This window comes from Papio anubis, chromosome 16 (genome assembly GCF_008728515.1).
Source record: "Papio anubis isolate 15944 chromosome 16, Panubis1.0, whole genome shotgun sequence".
Taxonomy (NCBI): domain Eukaryota; kingdom Metazoa; phylum Chordata; class Mammalia; order Primates; family Cercopithecidae; genus Papio; species Papio anubis.
Window position 1 is genome coordinate 63,234,743 of NC_044991.1, and position 17,065 is coordinate 63,251,807.

General features: G+C 48.2%; 1 protein-coding gene, 1 long non-coding RNA gene and 1 pseudogene across 5 annotated transcripts in view; 1 reads left to right on the forward strand and 2 right to left on the reverse strand.

The window, feature by feature from the left end:
* On the reverse strand, positions 1–1,575 carry LOC108580827. Its single transcript, XR_001892367.2, has 2 exons — positions 507–1,575; positions 1–339 (listed from the first exon to the last, which is right to left on the reverse strand). It is a non-coding gene; the product is annotated as an uncharacterized LOC108580827 (long non-coding RNA).
* Positions 1,576–2,993: 1,418 nt separating this feature from the next.
* The window catches only part of EPB41L1 (erythrocyte membrane protein band 4.1 like 1), a 164,808-nt gene continuing 150,736 nt past the window's right edge, over positions 2,994–17,065 (forward strand). For 3 of the 4 annotated variants that reach the window (XM_021921095.2, XM_021921096.2, XM_031656722.1), the window contains exons 1-5: positions 2,994–3,069; positions 10,200–10,278; positions 10,970–11,102; positions 12,659–12,711; positions 13,611–13,685. The gene's annotated coding sequence lies outside the window, so the exon portion shown is untranslated. The remainder of the gene's footprint in view (positions 3,070–10,199; positions 10,279–10,969; positions 11,103–12,658; positions 12,712–13,610; positions 13,686–17,065) is intronic. The other variant, XM_021921098.2, reaches the window with a different exon arrangement.
* Positions 14,100–15,081, reverse strand: LOC101007699 (annotated as a pseudogene).

The window sequence follows — 17,065 nt, forward strand, 5'->3', positions numbered from 1 at the left end:
TAGCTTAAAACAACAGAAATTTATTCTCTCATAGTTCTGGAGGCCATAAATTCAACATGAGTTTCACTGGGCTGAAGTCAATGTGTTGGCAGGGCTGTATTCCCTCCAGATGCTCTAGGGAAGAATCCGTCTGCCTCTTCCAACTTTTGGTGGCTGCCAACAATCCTTGGCTTGTGGCCACATCAATCTCTGCCTCCACGGTCACATTGCTTCCTCTTCTTCTGTGTGTGTTGGTATAATCTTCCTTTCCCTCTCTCTTATAAGGATATGTGTGATGGTATTTAGGGCCCACTTGGCTAATCCTCAATGATATCCTCATCTCAACATTCTTAATCACATCTGCAAAAATTATTTTCTCAAATAAAGTAATGTTTACAGTTTCCAGAGATTAGGACTTGATATATTTGGGTGGCCATTATTCAGCCTACTACACCCTGGCTGTGTGAAATATAGGACTTTCATAGTATGAGTAAGCCGGCTCTATAATTGAAAGTAAAAACTATAACCTATTTTTAAAAAATGTTCATCTGGGTTCCACCTGAAGTCATCTTAGTATGACCACTAGTGAGGTAGGAGGGAGGACTCGACTCTGAAGGTGGGGTTCAGACACTGGACCAAATTGAGGACTAGCTAAAGCAGGGATGGGGTAGAAGAAGCTTTCCATAAGACACACCCATCATTGTGCCATGTCAGTTTACCATTGCCATGGTAACACTCAGAGGTTACTGCCCTTTCCATGGTAGTGACCCAAGACCAAGAAGTTACCACCTTTTTCCTAGAAATTTCCGCATAATTTGTCCCTGAATTTGCATGTAAATAAAAGTGGGTATAAGTATGACTGCAGAACTGCGTTTGAGCTGCTACTCTGGGCACACTGCCTGTGGGGTAGCCCTGCTCCACAAGGAGCAGTACGTCTGCTGCTGATGAACACTGTCACTTCAATAAAAGTTACTGTCTGAGACCACTGGCTTCCCTTGAATTCTTTCAAGTCAAGAACCCTCCTGGGCTAAGCCCCAATTGGGATCACCTGCCCTGCATTGGTGGGACCCAAGCCACACTTTGCCAAACAGTGTAAGAGACTGGTCTTAGAGGTCAGCGAGTTCTACATTCTAACTCTGGCAAGCTTGTGACTTCGGTTAAGTCAACATATTCCTTGAAGGTTATCTCTTCATCTATACAAGAGGACACTAGCTCTGACTCAGAGGAATGCTGTCAGAATTCCTGCAGACTGTGAAACAGATGCACAACAAATGATCAGTCACATTCTCCTCCCCCTCCATTTTATAGTTTGTTACACTTCACAAAATATTTTCTACATACAATAACATTTGATCCCCATAAAATGTGTGAGATAAAGCCAAACGTTTCCTTCTCAGATGGAGGAACTGAGACTTGATGTCAACTGACTTAGCCAACTTTGCCTAACTAGAAGACTAGAGGCAGTGGGTGTCTGAGAGCACAGTCAGCAGAAGCAGAGAGGCAGATGCCCCCCAGAGATGGGGCAGGTTTGCTGACCTGGCATTTGATTTTTTTTTTTTTTTTTTTTTGAGAGGGAGTTTCACTCTGTTGCCCAGGCTGGAGTGCAGTGGTGCAATTGCAACCCACTGCAACCTCTGCCTCCCAGGCTCAAGGTGATTCTCCTGCCTTGGCCTCCTGAGTAGCTGGGATTTCAGGCACCCACCACTATACCTGGCTAGTTTTTGTGTTTTTAGTAGAGATGGGCTTTCACCATGTTGGCCAGGCTGGTCTTGAACTCCCGACCTCAAATGATCCACCCACCTCGGCCTCCCAAAGTACTGAGATTACAGGCATGAGCCACTGCACCTAGCCTGATTTTTTTTTTTCCATGATTTTCATTTCCTTTCTGTCCCTGGTAGGCATTTGAGTTTATGATCCATGATGTTCCTAACTCTGGTTCACACTGCTAGAACTTGATCATAGACTTTTGGACTTGAAGCTGTAATACTCCTGGGGTTCCCCGGTGACAGCCCACACAGTTTTCCAGTGGCTTCTTGGCCCTGGCTTCTCTGATCTCACAGTCTTCCCCTTCTTCTAAATGCTGCAAGGCAAACCCATTGTTTGTCCTCTGGTTTGACCAGGTTCTTGGTTCTGATAGCCCCTTATTCTGAGCCTTCCAGGAAGAGACTCCTACAGGACCCTTCCGCCTCAGGACCCAGCACAGGGCTGGATGTCCTGAAGGTCTGCTGAAGGGGACTCGTGCTGAGCCTTCGGGAGGTCACAAGGAGAGAACAGAGGATGGGTTGAGGGTCCACATGCCAACATATTAGGAGTTGGACTGCTTTGGTTCCAATCCGGCTCCCGCACCTCACTGCCCCGATCCTGGGCAAATCACCAAACCCTTTGTGATTGGTTTCCTCATCTGTAAAAAGGGAATCATCATAGAACCCCAAAGTAAAATTATGAGGCTCGGGTGAAATACTGTATATAAACCTTTCATAACAGGGCTGGGCACAAGGTGAGTGCTCGCCTTGACATTGTTGCGCCAGATTCCCCTAATCACATCACTGCATGGCTGTTCTCTCCTCACCTGACCCTGCTGGGTCTGGGTCTCTGTCACTTCTTGCTGCGTCGCCTTCCGTGAGTCCTCCTTCCCAGCCCCCTAATCATGCCCGCCTGAGCAAGAGGATGAGAAAGTGCCGACCCCGCAGCTGGGGGACTCTGCTGCTGTGCGGGGCGCAGTTCGCCGAACCCACTGGCCACTTCTAGAGAGTCGGCCCCAGGGCCAGGACCTCCACTTGGCAGGCGCTGGGGCGCCCAGGGGGAGGGCCATCGCGGGAAGGGCCCCGAATCCTTGGACCCGCCGGCAGTCTGGAATTGGGCCGCGGCTGCCATGGCAACGCCCGGAGGCTGCTGGTAGGGGAGGCAGGCCCAGCGCGGACGAGGCCCCGCCTCCAGCCAACGCTCCACCCAGAACGAAGCCCCGCCCCGGAACGAGCCCCGGACGAAGCCACGCCCCCAGTAACCCTCTACCAGGAGAGAGGCCCTTGTCTGGCCCTCGGTGCCCGACGTGCCGCCTCTGACCCAGCGACTGTTCCTGACTGACCACAGGTGCCACCACCGCCTGATAATACGAGTGTGTCTGGTTCCGTCTGACTGAACGCAGATTTCATGGGTGCCTGACAGACCAAGACTGCTGGATCTGTCAGCCTGACCACAGCTGGCTGGCTGGCTGACTGACTGACTGACTGAATGGCCGACTGGCTGACTGGCTGACTAGCTGACTAGCTGACTGGCTGACTGGCTGACTGGCTGGTTGACTGACTGGTTGACTGGCTGACTAGCTGACTGGCTGACTAGCTGACTAGCTGACTGGCTGACTGGCTGGTTGACTGACTGGTTGACTGGCTGACTAGCTGACTGGCTGACTAGCTGACTAGCTGACTGGCTGACTAGCTGACTGGCTGGTTGACTGACTGGTTGACTGGCTGACTAGCTGACTAGCTGACTAGCTGACTGGCTGACTGGCTGGTTGACTGACTGGTTGACTGGCTGACTAACTGACTAGCTGACTAGCTGACTGGCTGACTGGCTGGTTGACTGACTGGTTGACTGGCTGACTAGCTGACTAGCTGACTAGCTGACTGGCTGACTGGCTGACTAGCTGACTGGCTGACTGGCTGGTTGACTGACTGGTTGACTGGCTGACTAGCTGACTGACTGACTAGCTGACTGGCTGACTAGCTGACTAGCTGACTGGCTGACTGGCTGACTGGCTGACTAGCTGACTGGCTGACTGGCTGGTTGACTGGCTGACTTGCTGACTAGCTGACTAGCTGACTAGCTGACTGACTGACTGGCTGGTTGACTGACTGGTTGACTGGCTGACTAGCTGACTGGCTGACTGGCTGACTGGCTGACTAGCTGACCGGCTGGTTGACTGGCTGGTTGACTGGCTGACTGGCTGACTGGCTGGTTGACTGGCTGACTGGCTGGTTGACTGGCTGACTGGCTGTCTGGCTGGTTGACTGGCTGGTTGACTGGTTGGCTGGTTGGCTGCTCTTGCCCGGCCACCGACACCTGGGCCTGACGGGCTGCGTCTGACCGGGGCAGCCTAACTGCCTCTGCCTGACCAGCCTCCATTTGTGCTTGGCGAGCTGTGTGACCGGCCGCGACGGTCTGTGTCTGACGGACCAAAAGGTCCCTGCGGCTCATCAGCTGCTTGACCCCATCTCTGCTGAGCCGGCTGACACCGACGGATTGACACTGGCAACGCCTGGCCCGAGTGGTGCGACCGGCTTCCAGAGACTTCCTGACCCCTGCTGAGGTTGCACCGCTCGGCGCTGCTCTGTGAGGCGCTGACTGTGGCCGCAGCTGAGTCCAGCTGCCCCTCACAGACAGGGCGTGCATAATGACAGTCGCCTGGCTGTCCCTCCCTGGGCGCCCCTGGCTGGCTTGGCTTGCCCGGCAGCGTCTGTGTCTGAGGGACGTGTTGGTGGCCGCCGCTGGCCACATCTGTCCCCCCGCAGGTGGGCATCAGGTTGTCCCCCTGAAGTGCAGCTGGGGCCGAACCTGGCTGAGGGACGGCCACCTCCTCTCTAGCTATCCAGCGAGGGCTTCTGAGGTGGTGCCCTCTGGGACTCTGGGGCCTGGACCTCTCCAGTCACAGAGCCTTAGGGGATCCCAAGCAAGGGCATTCACAGGGAAGGGAGCCTAGGAAAGAGGCCAAGGGACAGGCAGGCAGCAGGGGTGGGACTTGGAGCCAGGCGAGGAACAGCTGGAAGAAGCTCTAGGGCTGGGAGGAGGTGCGGTACCTTGAGGTGCCCGAGTTTAGGGATCCGATTCTGTAAGGGAGGCAGCACCTTGAGGAGTTGGGTTGATGTGTGGTGTCCTCAGGACACGATCCCTGACTTTGAAAACCTTTTTTTGTGGGTTTTGGGGGAATCTCTGTCAGTACCTTGCTGCTCTGCAGAAGGGTCATCCCGCAGACTTCAGATCTCGTCCTGAATTAATTAATTAATTAATTAATTAATATTTTTTTGAGATGGAGTCTTGCTCCGTTGTCCAGCCTGGAGTGCAGTGGCCCAATCTTGGCTCACTGCAACCTCCACCTCCCAGGTTCAAGTGAGTCTCATGCCTCAGTTTCCCAGGTAGCTGGGATTACAGGTGTGTGCCACCTTGCCTGGCTAATTTCTGTATTTTAGCCGGGGGTTTGTAGAGATAGGGTTTTGCCATATTGCCTAGGCTGGTCTCGAACTCCTGGCCTCAAGTGATCTGTCCACCTTGGCCTCCCAAAGTGCTGGGGTTACAGGCATAAGCCCCTGCGCCCAGCCTCTTCCTGAATTTAAATCTCTCCCAGCCTGTGTGTGTGTGTGTGTATGTGCCAGTCACACAAACCACATGCAATGGCCTCCCCTCTGGAAGGAGTTGTTCTGTACCAGAATAAGGGGGAAGGAAATACTGGTCAGAGGGAGTGTTTTTTCTTAAAGCAAGCATGGGTGTGCTATGAGTTATTGCTATTAATAATAATACAATGAAAGCATCAGACTAGTTTATCTCGAACTAGCTCTAGCATGCTAAGATGTTGTCTCTCCATTAATAACAGGGCCCTGGCTGCCTCATTGATTTCATTATAGGCCATGGGAGGAATGGGAGGAAATGAACAGCTTCACTCCCAAGGGCTTTCATAGCATGGATTTGGATCTCAGCCAGTGTGGGCAGTGGGGTTTCTCAGGGGCAGGGGACTCCTGGGGTGCTGGGAAAAAGAGTCAGCAACAAGTTGCATGGAGCATTTGTACCTCATTTATTAATTCATTTATTCAACAAATATATTTTGAGTACCATGTGCCAGGCACTGTGCCAGACTCTCATTCTGTCCTCATGGAAGATAGCCTTACGGGATCCAGGAAACCTCTCCAGTGCCTCTCAACTCTGGTCCTGCCAAAGCCACATGCTGGGTACCAACTTCTTTCTTTCGGAGCTATCTACACAGCTAGAGTGGGAGAGCTAGTCGAGTACAGTGGTTCTCAAAGTGTGTTCCTTGGACAATCAGTATCTGGACCACCTGGGAACTAAGTAAAATACAAATTATCAGGCCCTACCATAGATGGACTGAATTAGAAACTATTTTAGTGTAGGGCACAGTGATCTATGTTTTAACAAGCCTCCAGGTCATGCTGATGTGTGCTAAAGTCTGAGAACCACTGGTGGAATAATTAATTGTGTTGGCTTTAGTATCACACTGTCCATATCAGAACCTCAATGCTACTACATAAGAGCTGTGTGACTTTGACCAAGTTATTGAATCTTTTTGTGCCTTAATTTTCTCATTTGCATAATTGGTACAATTATGATTACCTTAAACCATTGTTGTACATATTACATCATACAAAAAGGTTAGTGCACAATTTCAATTCTGGGAACATATCCTATGGGCATATTTCTTTTCTTTTTTCTTTTTTTTTTTTTGGGACAGAGTTTTGCTCTTTTCACCCAGGCTGGAGTGCAATGTTGCAGTCTCGGCTCACTGCAACCTCTGCCTCCTGGGCTCAAGCGATTCTCCTGCTTCGGCTTCCCAAGTAGCTGGGATTACAAGCACCCTTCACCACGCCCGGCTAATTTTGTATTTTTAGTAGAGACAGGGGGGTTTCACCATGTTGGCCAGGCTGGTCTCGAACTCCCGACCTCGGGTAATCCACCTGCCTCGGCCTCCCAAAGTGCTGGGATTACAGGCATGAGCCACTGTGCCCAGCCCTATGGACATATTTCTGCATATGCTGAAAGACAAATGTAAGGGATATTCATTAATGTGTTGTTTATAATAGAAAAGAAACACACTATTTATTTATTTATTTTTGAGATGGAGTCTCGCTGTGTTGCCCAGGATGGAGTGCAATGGTCGATCTTGGCTCATTGTAACCTCTGCCTCCTGGGTTCAAGCAATTCTTCTGCTTCAGCTTCACCAAGGCACCCAGCTAATTTTTGTATTTTTAATAGAGACGGGGTTTTGCCATGTTGGCCAGGCTGTTTTCAAACTCCTGACCTCAGATGATCCACCTGCCTTGGCCTCTCAAAGTGTTGGGATTACAGGCGTGAGCCACTGTGCCCAACCGATGCACTCATTTCTGTTAAAAAAAAGAATCTTTATAAAATCTTTATACAGGTATAAGCTCATGTACATCTGAAAGGATACTCAAGGAACTGGTAACAGTGGAAGAAGAAATGGATGGCTGGAAATAGGAGAAGGGAAACATTTTTACCATATATATATATCCTTTTATGACTTTTAGATTTTGCAGTATGTGCATGCATTTTCTATTCACAAAAAATGAAATTTTTTTAAAAAGGGCACAGTACTTAGCACAATGCCTAGCAGTGGTGGCGGTGGTAGTGATAGCCTTTCTGTAGCTCTGGGCAGATGATTCACTGCAGAAATGCAGCCCGGAGATATCTAGAGGCTGGCCATAGCCTCCAGACTGTCCTCCTAGCCTCTCAGTCTCCTTTCTTCATTCTATATGATCCATGTTTCCCCATCGGAGAATCTTTGCATTTTAGAGATGTAAGGGGGCTTCAGATTTTCTAGTGCAACTGTTTTAATGATGAAGAAACTAAGCCTCCAAAAGATGCCATAACCAGTCCAAGGTTCAACCTAGGGCCTTTTTCACACCATCCTAAGTTTTCTAAAGTTCTACTTTCATCCCATCACTGCTCTGTCGGTGACACCTCAACCTGGCTATTAAGACTAGCTGTGGTCTAGGCCAAGCACGGTGGATCACGCCTGTAATCCCAACACTCTGTGAGGCCAAGGTGGGCAGATCACTTGAGGTCAGGAGTTTGAGACCAGCCTGACCAACATGGTAAAATCCTGTCTCTACTAAAAATACAAAAATTAGCTGCATGTGGTAGTGCACTTCTATAATCCCAGCTACTCAGAAGGCTGGGGCATGAAAATCACTTGAACCTGGGAGGCGGAGGTTGCAATGAGCTCAGATGGTGCCACTGCACTCCAACCTGGGTGACAGAGCAAGACTCTGTCTCAGAAAAAAAAAAAAAAAAAGCTAGCTGTGGTTTAACTCTCAACCAAATTTCCAGCCTTATTTGCCACCCTTTTCTATGTGAATCCTCTACCTTAGCCAGATAGATCTCTTTATTGACCCCAAATGCTCCTGCTTTTCAAGTGCCATACCTTTTCAGTGCCATGCTGTCTGCCTGGAATGCGTTTCTCTTTCCTGTCCATTTATTGTGGAGATTCTACCTAAACATGGAAGCTAAGCTTAAATCATACTTCCTCCAGGAAGTCTTCCCTGATTACTTCAGCTCACAGAGCTGTTTCCCTCTGAACTAATTAAAAAAGCAGGGGCGGGGAGAGAGTGGGGAGGGGCTGGGCGTGGTGGCTCACACCTGTAATCCTAGCAGTTTGAGAGGTCAAGGCAGGTGGACCACTTGAGGTCAGGAGTTGGACACCAGCCTGGCAAACATGGCAAAATGCCATCTCTACTAAAAAAAAAATACAAAAATTAGCTGGGTGTGGTGGTGTGCGCCTGTAGTCCCAGCCACTCGGGAGGCTGAGGCAGGAGAATTGCTTAAACCTGGGAGGCAGAGTTTTCAGTGAGCTGAGATCATGCCACTGTACTCCAGCCTGAGTGACAGAGTGAGACTCCATCTCAAATAAAAAAGTTATTATAAAAAACTCCTCTCCTTAAGAGGGACATAGGATGTTTGTCTGCTCCTTGGGCAATGGGAAATGAACTTGGATAGAGCCTGTTCCTCATTCTCTATTTCTGCAGCTATAAAATTGGGCCAATGACCTTAGCCCTCCTATTGTCTCAGGAAAGCCCTGGGTCAGGATGCCACTAAGCCCGCCTGGAGCCAGGAGCTGGTCTGCAGAAACTGCTGGGCCTCTTTCTACTCTGATGTTTACTTGGCCTGGACGCCCAGTGTGATGAAACCTGGCCCTGTTGCTGAGCACCTTGGGAGGCCTCCCTCCAGGGTCCCTGTGTGCTCAGACAGTGGCCCTTTGTGGAGTGGAGGAGCAGACTGAAAGCGGAGCTTCTGGAAACCCTTTCCTCCCCCCTGCCTCGAGCAACCTCCTCCGGCAGCCACGGACCATCCTGTGCCTGGGTGGCCTCTGCTTTAAGTCTGCGGCTGGCGGGGTAAGATAGGGTCTCTAGGCAGTCTGCTAGGCTGGAAGGGTGAGGAGGGGTCCTGGCAGGATGGCCAGCTGAAACACAGCATCCCTTAACTCAATACAGACCGCTTATAATAGGGCTTTCCAAAGAGGAGACTGGCCCCTTACAGGCAAGACTGACATTTCACCATCCCCTGCCACCACCAAATAAGCCCTTAAGATTGAGGCTAGAACTGATGTGGTTTGTCCCTTCTGTCCCTACTTCACTGGCCCCTATACTCACTAGGCGGGGATTGGGAATCCTTAGACGTAATCCCAAACCTGGTGGAGTAGTAGTTCAGTAAGTGGGGAGGAACTGGGGACAAGAGGAAATAAGGTTTAAGAGTGTTATATAGGCTAGGCACGGAAGCCCACACTTGTAATCCCAGCACTTTGAGAGGCTGAGGCGAGCGGATCACTTGAGGTCAGGAGTTTGAGACCAGCCTGGCCAACATGGTGAAACCCTGTATCTACTAAAAATACAAAAATTAGCTGGGCGTGATGGCAGGCCGCTTGTAATCCCAGCTCCTCAGGAGGCTGAGGCAAGAGAATTGCTTGAACCTGGAAGGCAGAGGTTGCAGTGAGCCAAGATGGTGCCATTTCACTCCAGCCTGGGCAACAAGAGTGAGACTCCATCTCAAAAAAAGTGTAGTATAGGTTAAAGGACACTTACTGGTCTGGGGGGCAGGGAGCCTGGGATTCCAGTTTCTGCTGAGCTACTGACTTGCTGGGTGACATTAGCTAGTTGCTTCCCTTTTCTATGCCTCAGTTTCCCAGCTGCGAAACCATGGAGGTGGAGTAAATAAATGTTGAGGGTTTTTGCAGTTCTAATTTTTCCCAATTATTTGATCAGAAGGAGAAAAGGAAAGCTGGGGGTGGGTTGGAGGTAAATAACTGGCAGGGTGCCTTCCATAGATTCACCTGTAGTCCCCAGGCAGTTTCTTCTCTGCTACCAAGATCTCTTCCCCTTCCGTTTCTCCCCCTCTTCTTTCCACCCCACTCTGAGGGCTTCTTGTGATGAGATCTAAAATCTGTCTTACTTACAATTGTCTTATCCTATCTTTTGCCCCCAAAGGGAGGAGCCTGTGCACAATCATGGAGGGCACTGGCAAGTCTGGTGGAGAGGGAAGGAAGTCAGGAAGGAAAATTAAGAGGTAAGGATGTGATGGAAGGAAGTATTGAAAGAAAGCTCAGGGAGAGTGAAAAGGAAGGAAAAGGGGAGGGAGAGGAGGTAAAAGTGAAGGAAAGAGGTTGAGTGCAGTCGTTATTCCTGTAATCCCAGTACTTTGGGAGGCCGAGGCGAGTGGATCACTTGAGGCCAGGAGTTCAAGACCAGCCAGGGCAACATGACAAAACCCCGTCTCTACAAAAAATACAAAAATTAGCAGGACATGGTGGTGCATGCCTGTAGTCCCAGCTACTCAGGAGCCTGAGGTGGAAGGATCACTTAAGCCCAGGAGGTCAAGGCTGCAGTGAGCCCTGATGGTGCCATTGCACTCCAGCCAGGGTGACAAAGCGAGATCCTGTCTCAAAAAAAGAAAAGAAAAGAAAAGAAAAGAAAGAGTTGAATGAAATGGAGAATAAGGAAGGTAGAAACGGGAGAGAAAAACAGCAAAAGAAACCGTGGGAGAAGACCAGAGCCTGGGCAAACAAACATGCAAGTGGAGACAGTGTTTTCTACAACAACAAACAGTTTAGTTTGGCTACAGCCAACAATGTGGTAGGTAGACAAAATTAGAATCAGATTGTGAAAGGTCCTGGGATGCCAGGTTAATGATTCTGAATTTTATATTTCTTATTTTTTCTGCTCAAATCCCCTACGATAAGTTGTTTTATTTTGTTTAGAGTGGGTACCAGGCAGGTTTCTGGATGAGGCCCAGAGGAGCATTTTTATTCATCCATTCATTCAACAAGAGACTATGTCTTATCCAACTTGTATCCCTAGAGCATAACACAACGTCTGCACGTAAGAGAGAAAGTAAGTGCTTGTGAAAATTGAGCATTTTGGCCGGTTGTGATGGCTCACATGTGTAATCCCAGCACTTTGTGAGGCCGAGGTTGGGGGATCACCTGAGGTCAGGAGTTTGAGACCAGCCTGGCCAACATGGTGAAAACTGCCTCTACTAAAAATACAAAAATTAGCCGGGCATGGTGGTACACACCTGTAATTCCAGCTACTAGGGAGGCTGAGGCAGGAGACTTGCTAGAATCCAAGGGGCGGAGATGCAGTGAACCAAGATGGCGCCACTGTACTCCAGCCTGGACAACAGAGTGAGACTGTCCCCCCCCCCCAAAAAAAAAAATTGAGCATTTGGAGAAGGCAGTAGTTGAGACAGTCACACAGAGAATATAAGAATAATCATATTAAAAGGTAAAAAGTGCTAGGTGCCCCGAGAGAGGCCCAGATAAGGGAGATCAGAGGAGAGACAGCCTTCCCTGCTACCTTTAGCAGAAAAGTCCTAAAGAAGATTATAATCGGGCAGTCTTGGCACTTGAATTAATCCTTGTGGCCTGAAAGATACAGTCTGTTGGAGGATATAGGGTTTTGTCTATCTTCTAAGTGAAGGGCAAAGAGTTCTCCAAAGAAAAGGGAGGGATTATTACTGGAAGAAGGGAAATTGGAACTGGCATGTCCGCCATAGTCTGCTGTAGTAGAACAAGGTGAGGCACGTACAGGGAACAGTGAGAAGGATTAGGAGCTGTTCAAGAGTGATAACAGTTAAAAATAGAGCTACAGGCCAGGTGCAGTGGCTCACGCCTATAATCCCAGCACTTTGGGAGGCTCAGGTGGGAGGATTGCTTGAGCCCAAGAGTCTGAGACCAGCCTGGGCAACATAGTGAAAACCCGTCTCTACACAAAATAAAAAATTAGCCAGGGTGGCTGGGCGCAGTGACCCACTCCTGTAATCCCAGCACTCTGGGAGGCCGAGGTGGGTGGATCACCTGAGGTCAGGAGTTTGAGACCAGCCTGATTAACATGGTGAAACCCTCTCTCTACTAAAAACAAAAAATTAGCCACACGTGGTGGCATATGCCTGTAATCCCAGCTACTTGGGAGGCTGAGGCAGGAGAATCGCTTGAACCTGGGAGGCGGAGGTTGCAGTGAGCCGAGATTGTGGGCAACAAGAGTGAAACTCTGTCTCAAAAAAAAAAAAAAAAAAGAGAGAGAGAGAGAGAGGTGCACCACGGAGGGCCTCAAATACCAAGCTGTGGAGTTTGAACTTGTCTCTTGAACTGAGAGGGCGCTTGTTGAAGTTGTGCTTTGGGAGTACTAAGCAGGCACCAAGGTATGGAATGCACTGGAGGCCAGAAGACCAGACTGATGGGAAATTGTTCTGGCATGCCTTCTGGTAAAACCTAAGCACGAGATCCTTCACCCACATCAATGTGTTTTCCATTATAACTTGGTTTGGTTTTTTGTTGTTGTTGTTGTTGTTCTTCCCATTCTAGGTCAGAGGACTCAAAAGGATGAAAGGTCACACCTCTGTCAAAGGGTGCTGTCCTTTCCTGGCCAGGTCTCTTTTATTCTCTTAGGGCTGCAACCTCTTCACCTGAGAAATGAATTGTCCTGTGATTTACAAGGGCAGGTAAGCACCTGCCAAGGGCTTTGAAGATTGATGGGCAGAGTTTCCAGCTCAATTTTTGGGGAGCAGCAGTATCAGCAGCACCCTGCCACTGGCTCTGACATAACGATGGCAGAAGCAGCTCCAAGGCATCCTGCTTTTTTTCTGAGATGGAGTCTCGTTCTGTTGCCCAGGCTGGAGTGCAGTGGTGCAATCTCGGCTCACAGCAACCTCTGCCTCCCAGGTTCAGGTGATTCTGCTGCCTCAGCCTCCTGAGTAGCTGTGATTACAGGTGCGTGCCACCGCACCCGACTAATTTTTGTATTTTTAGTAGAGATGGGGTTTCACTGTGTTTGTCAGGCTGGTCTCAAACTCCTGACCTCGTGATCCTCCCTCCTTAGCCTCCCAAAGTGCTGGGATTACAGGCGTGAGCCCCTGCGCCTGGCCAGCATCCTGCTTTTGAGCATGAGGTGGCCCAGGCCATAGCCCAGAGTCAACTCTCTCCTCATCCCAAATATCTCCACAAAGGAAGATTCTGTAGCAGCAGGGAGCATAAAACTTTGAAGTCAGACATCCCAGGCCTTGGTCCTCAGCTGTGCTTCTTCCTAGCTCTGGTATTTTGAATAAGTTATGTAAGTTACCTGAGCCTATTTCCTTGTATATAAAATGGGGGTTGTAATGCTAATTTCCTGGACTTGTGAGAGCAGACTAAGCTAAAGCTAAAAAAGCACTTGGCACAGTGCCACACAAGCCACAGGCACTTGGCAAGTGTGAATTCCTATTCATTTTTTAAGAAACAGAGTCATGTGCTGTTAGAGGTAGAGAGATGTTAGATATTCCTGGTCTAATCCTCTCATTCTACAGTGGTAAAAGGACTTCCAGGAAGGTTTCCTCTTAACCAATCTAATTCTCTTCTGTCACAGTATCTGCTGATTCTGTCCTCAACTGGAAGCAGAGAACTGAGCTCCTCCTTCTATACTTAGCTACATAAATCCTATGTGAGTTCTATACTGTTCAAAAAAGGGTATTTTGGTTCCTCCATTTTTTTTTCCCCAAGAACATTTGCCTATCATTTGCTCTTTGCTCTGCTAAAGGTGAAGACAATTAGTGTACCATACTCAAAGTGATCATGAATATGTGGGAAGATCATGAGCAACACACTATAGGTGAATCCTAAGTAAATCCAGCAATCTTGGAATATCTGAAGGAATTTGCTCCCAATTATTCTTAGATAAGCTAAGAAATAAATACAACTGTTAGTTATTGTGTTTGTGTTTTTGTTTTTACTCTGCTTAATTTTTTAACATTTTTATTTATTTCTATAATTATAGAGATGGGGGGGTCTCACTATGCTGCCCAGGCAGGTCTCTAACTCCTGGGCTCACATGGTCCTCTTGCCTTGACCTCCAAAGTGCTGGGATTACAGGTGTGAGCCACGGTGCCCAGCTTCTGCTTAATTTTTATTTACCAGTTGGCAGGGGCTCCTTAATTCTTTAGCTTTACTTTTTTATTGGATAAAATATACAAGCATAAAATTTATCATTTTAACTATTTTTTTTGACAGATAAACAGTTTCTTTATTCCTCCTCCTCCTCCTCCTCTTCTTCATCTTCCTCTTCCATCTTTTTCCCAGCAACTTTAGCAGGACCCTTTGCACCATCAAACTTTCCTTTTGCCTTATAGTCAGCAACATCCTTTTCATACTTCTTCAGCTTTGCCACCTTAGTGATGTAAGGCTGCTTTTCACTGTCATTTAAGCTATTCCACATTTCACCCAGCTTTTTTTTTTTTTCTTTTGCCACATCTCCAATAGAGATGCCTGGGTTTGTGGATTTGATCTCGAGGGCGGAATTCTGAACAGAACGGGAAGAATCCAGACGGTAGCCTTTTGGGGCATTAGGATCCTTCTTCTTCTTGCCTTCCTTAGCTGGTCCGTAATGCTTCATTTCCCGATCATAGTGTACTTTATCCACCTTTGCCATTTCATCAAATTTAGACTTCTCTTTCCCAGATATGGTCTTCTACCTCTCAGAGTACTTCTTGGAAAATTTTGCAAAATTGACAAGGACCTCTGGGTTTTTCTTCTTATGTTCTTCTCTGCACAACTGCACAAAGAAGGCATAAGCAGACATCTTTCCCTTTGGTTTCTTGGGGTCACCTTTAGCCATCCTGACTGAATTTCTTCTTCCTTCCCGGCCGCCTAGTATGAGGGAAGGCGGAGGGGAGTGAAGGGCGTGGGAAGGAGAGGGAGGGCCCTCGGAGGCGAGGCAGCGGAAGACGGTGGTGTGTCCCGAAGTTTCTGCAGGCGCTGCAGTGGCGGCCCCATTTTAACTCAAAAAAAATTTTTTTTTTTGAGACGACAGAGTCTCCCTTTGTCACCAGGCTGGAGTGCAGTGGTGCAATCTCGGCTCACTGCAACCTCTGCCTCCCGGTTTCAAGCGATTTTCCTGCCTCAGCCTCCCTAGTAGCTGGGATTACAGTCATGCACCGCCACGCCCAGCTAATTTTTGTATTTTTAGTACAGACAGGGTATCGCCATGTTGGCCAGGCTGGTCTTGAACTCCTGACCTCAGATTTTCTGCCAGCCTTGGCCTCCCAAAGTGCTGGGATTACAGGCGTGAGCCACCACACCCAGCCCATTTTAGCTATTTTTAAGTATACAATTCAGTGACATTAAGTACATTCACAAAGTAGTGTAATCATCACCACTTCCTATTTCCAGAACTTTTTCATCATCCCAAACAGAAACTCTGTACTCATTAAATAATATTCCCCATTTTCCCCTTCCCTCAGCCTCTGGTAACCTCTATTTATTTTAATTTCTGTCTCTACGAATTTACCTATTCTAGAGACTTCATATAAGTGGAATCATACAACATTTGTGTTTATTTTTGTTTGTTTGTTTGAGACAGAGTCTTGCTCTGTCACCCAAGACAGAGTACAGTGTTGGGATCATAACTCACTGCAGCCTCAACCTCCCAAGCTCAAGTGATCCTCCCACCTCAGTCTCCTGAGTAGCCAGGACTACAAGCACACACCACCACACTTGGTTAATATTTAAAAATTTTTTGTAGAGACGGTGAAACAGGAACGCTTGAAGGGTGTGCAATAGGGGTGTGGCTCGCTTCTTCAGTGCTCTGCTGCTCAAACTTCTAGGGGAGCGTACGGATGGGCAGGCTGTGGGGCTCCCACCCCACATCAGTGTCTAGGGGGTGAATGTTTACAGCTCAAGCCCCAATGGGCGTGTGTTATAGGGTGCTCTTTTAGGTTGATGTCTATAGGTGGCTTGTGTTAACCAGCTCAATTAAACCCCCTTCCTTATCACAAGGACAGAGGGATTTCTGTATCCTGGGGTTTCTTGCCTTGGTGTACCTGGAAGAACCGGATCACATGTGGGCTTGGAGGATGAGCGAAAGGTTTTATTGAGTAGAAGTAGCTCTCAGCAGATGGGGGAGCTGGGGAGCCAGAAGGGAAATGGTTTTCCCCTGGAAATGTTCTCATCACGTTCACCAACATGGTGAAACCCTGTCTCTACTGAAAATATTTTAAAAATTAGCTGGGCATGGTGTTGTGTGCCTGTAATCCCAGCTTCTCAGGAGGCTGAGGCTGGAGAATCACTTGAACCGGGGAGGCAGAGGTTACAGTGAGCAGAGATCAAGCCACTGCACTCCAGCTTGAGTGACAAAGCAAGACTCCGTTTCAAAAAAAAAAAATGTTAATAAGAATGTGGAGAAATTGAACCCTCATATATTGCTAGGGGACTATCAAATAGTATCACTGCTTTGAAGTTCTTCAAAAAGGAAAACAAAGAGTTACCACATGACTCAGCAATTCCACTGCTAGGCATATATCCAAGAGAAATGAAAATGTATGTCCATAGGCTGGGCACAGTGGCTCATGCCTGTAATCCCAGCACTTTGGGAAGCAGAGTTGGGCAGATCACTTGAGGTCAGGAGTTCGAGACCAGCCTGGCCAACAAGGCGAAACCCTGTCTCTACCAAAAATACAAAAATTAACTGGGTGTGGTGGTGGGCACCTGCAATCCCAACTATTCGGGAGGCTGATGCAGAAGAATCACTTGAACCCAGGAGGTGGAGGTTGCAGTGAGTCGAGGTCATGCCATTGAACTCCAGCTTGGGCGACAGAGTGAGACTCCATATCAAAACAAAAACAAAAACAAAAGCTATAAACTATAAGTTTCTCCCAAAGTTAGTTCAGTCTATGCCTAGGAATGAGCAAGGACGGCTTGGAGGTTAGAAGCAAGATGGAGTTGATTAAGTTAGATTTCTTTCACTGTCTCAGTCATAATTTTGCAAAGGCTGTTTCAATAGGCATGGGATTTCTTTTTGGGGATGATGAAATGTTCTGGAATTAGAGA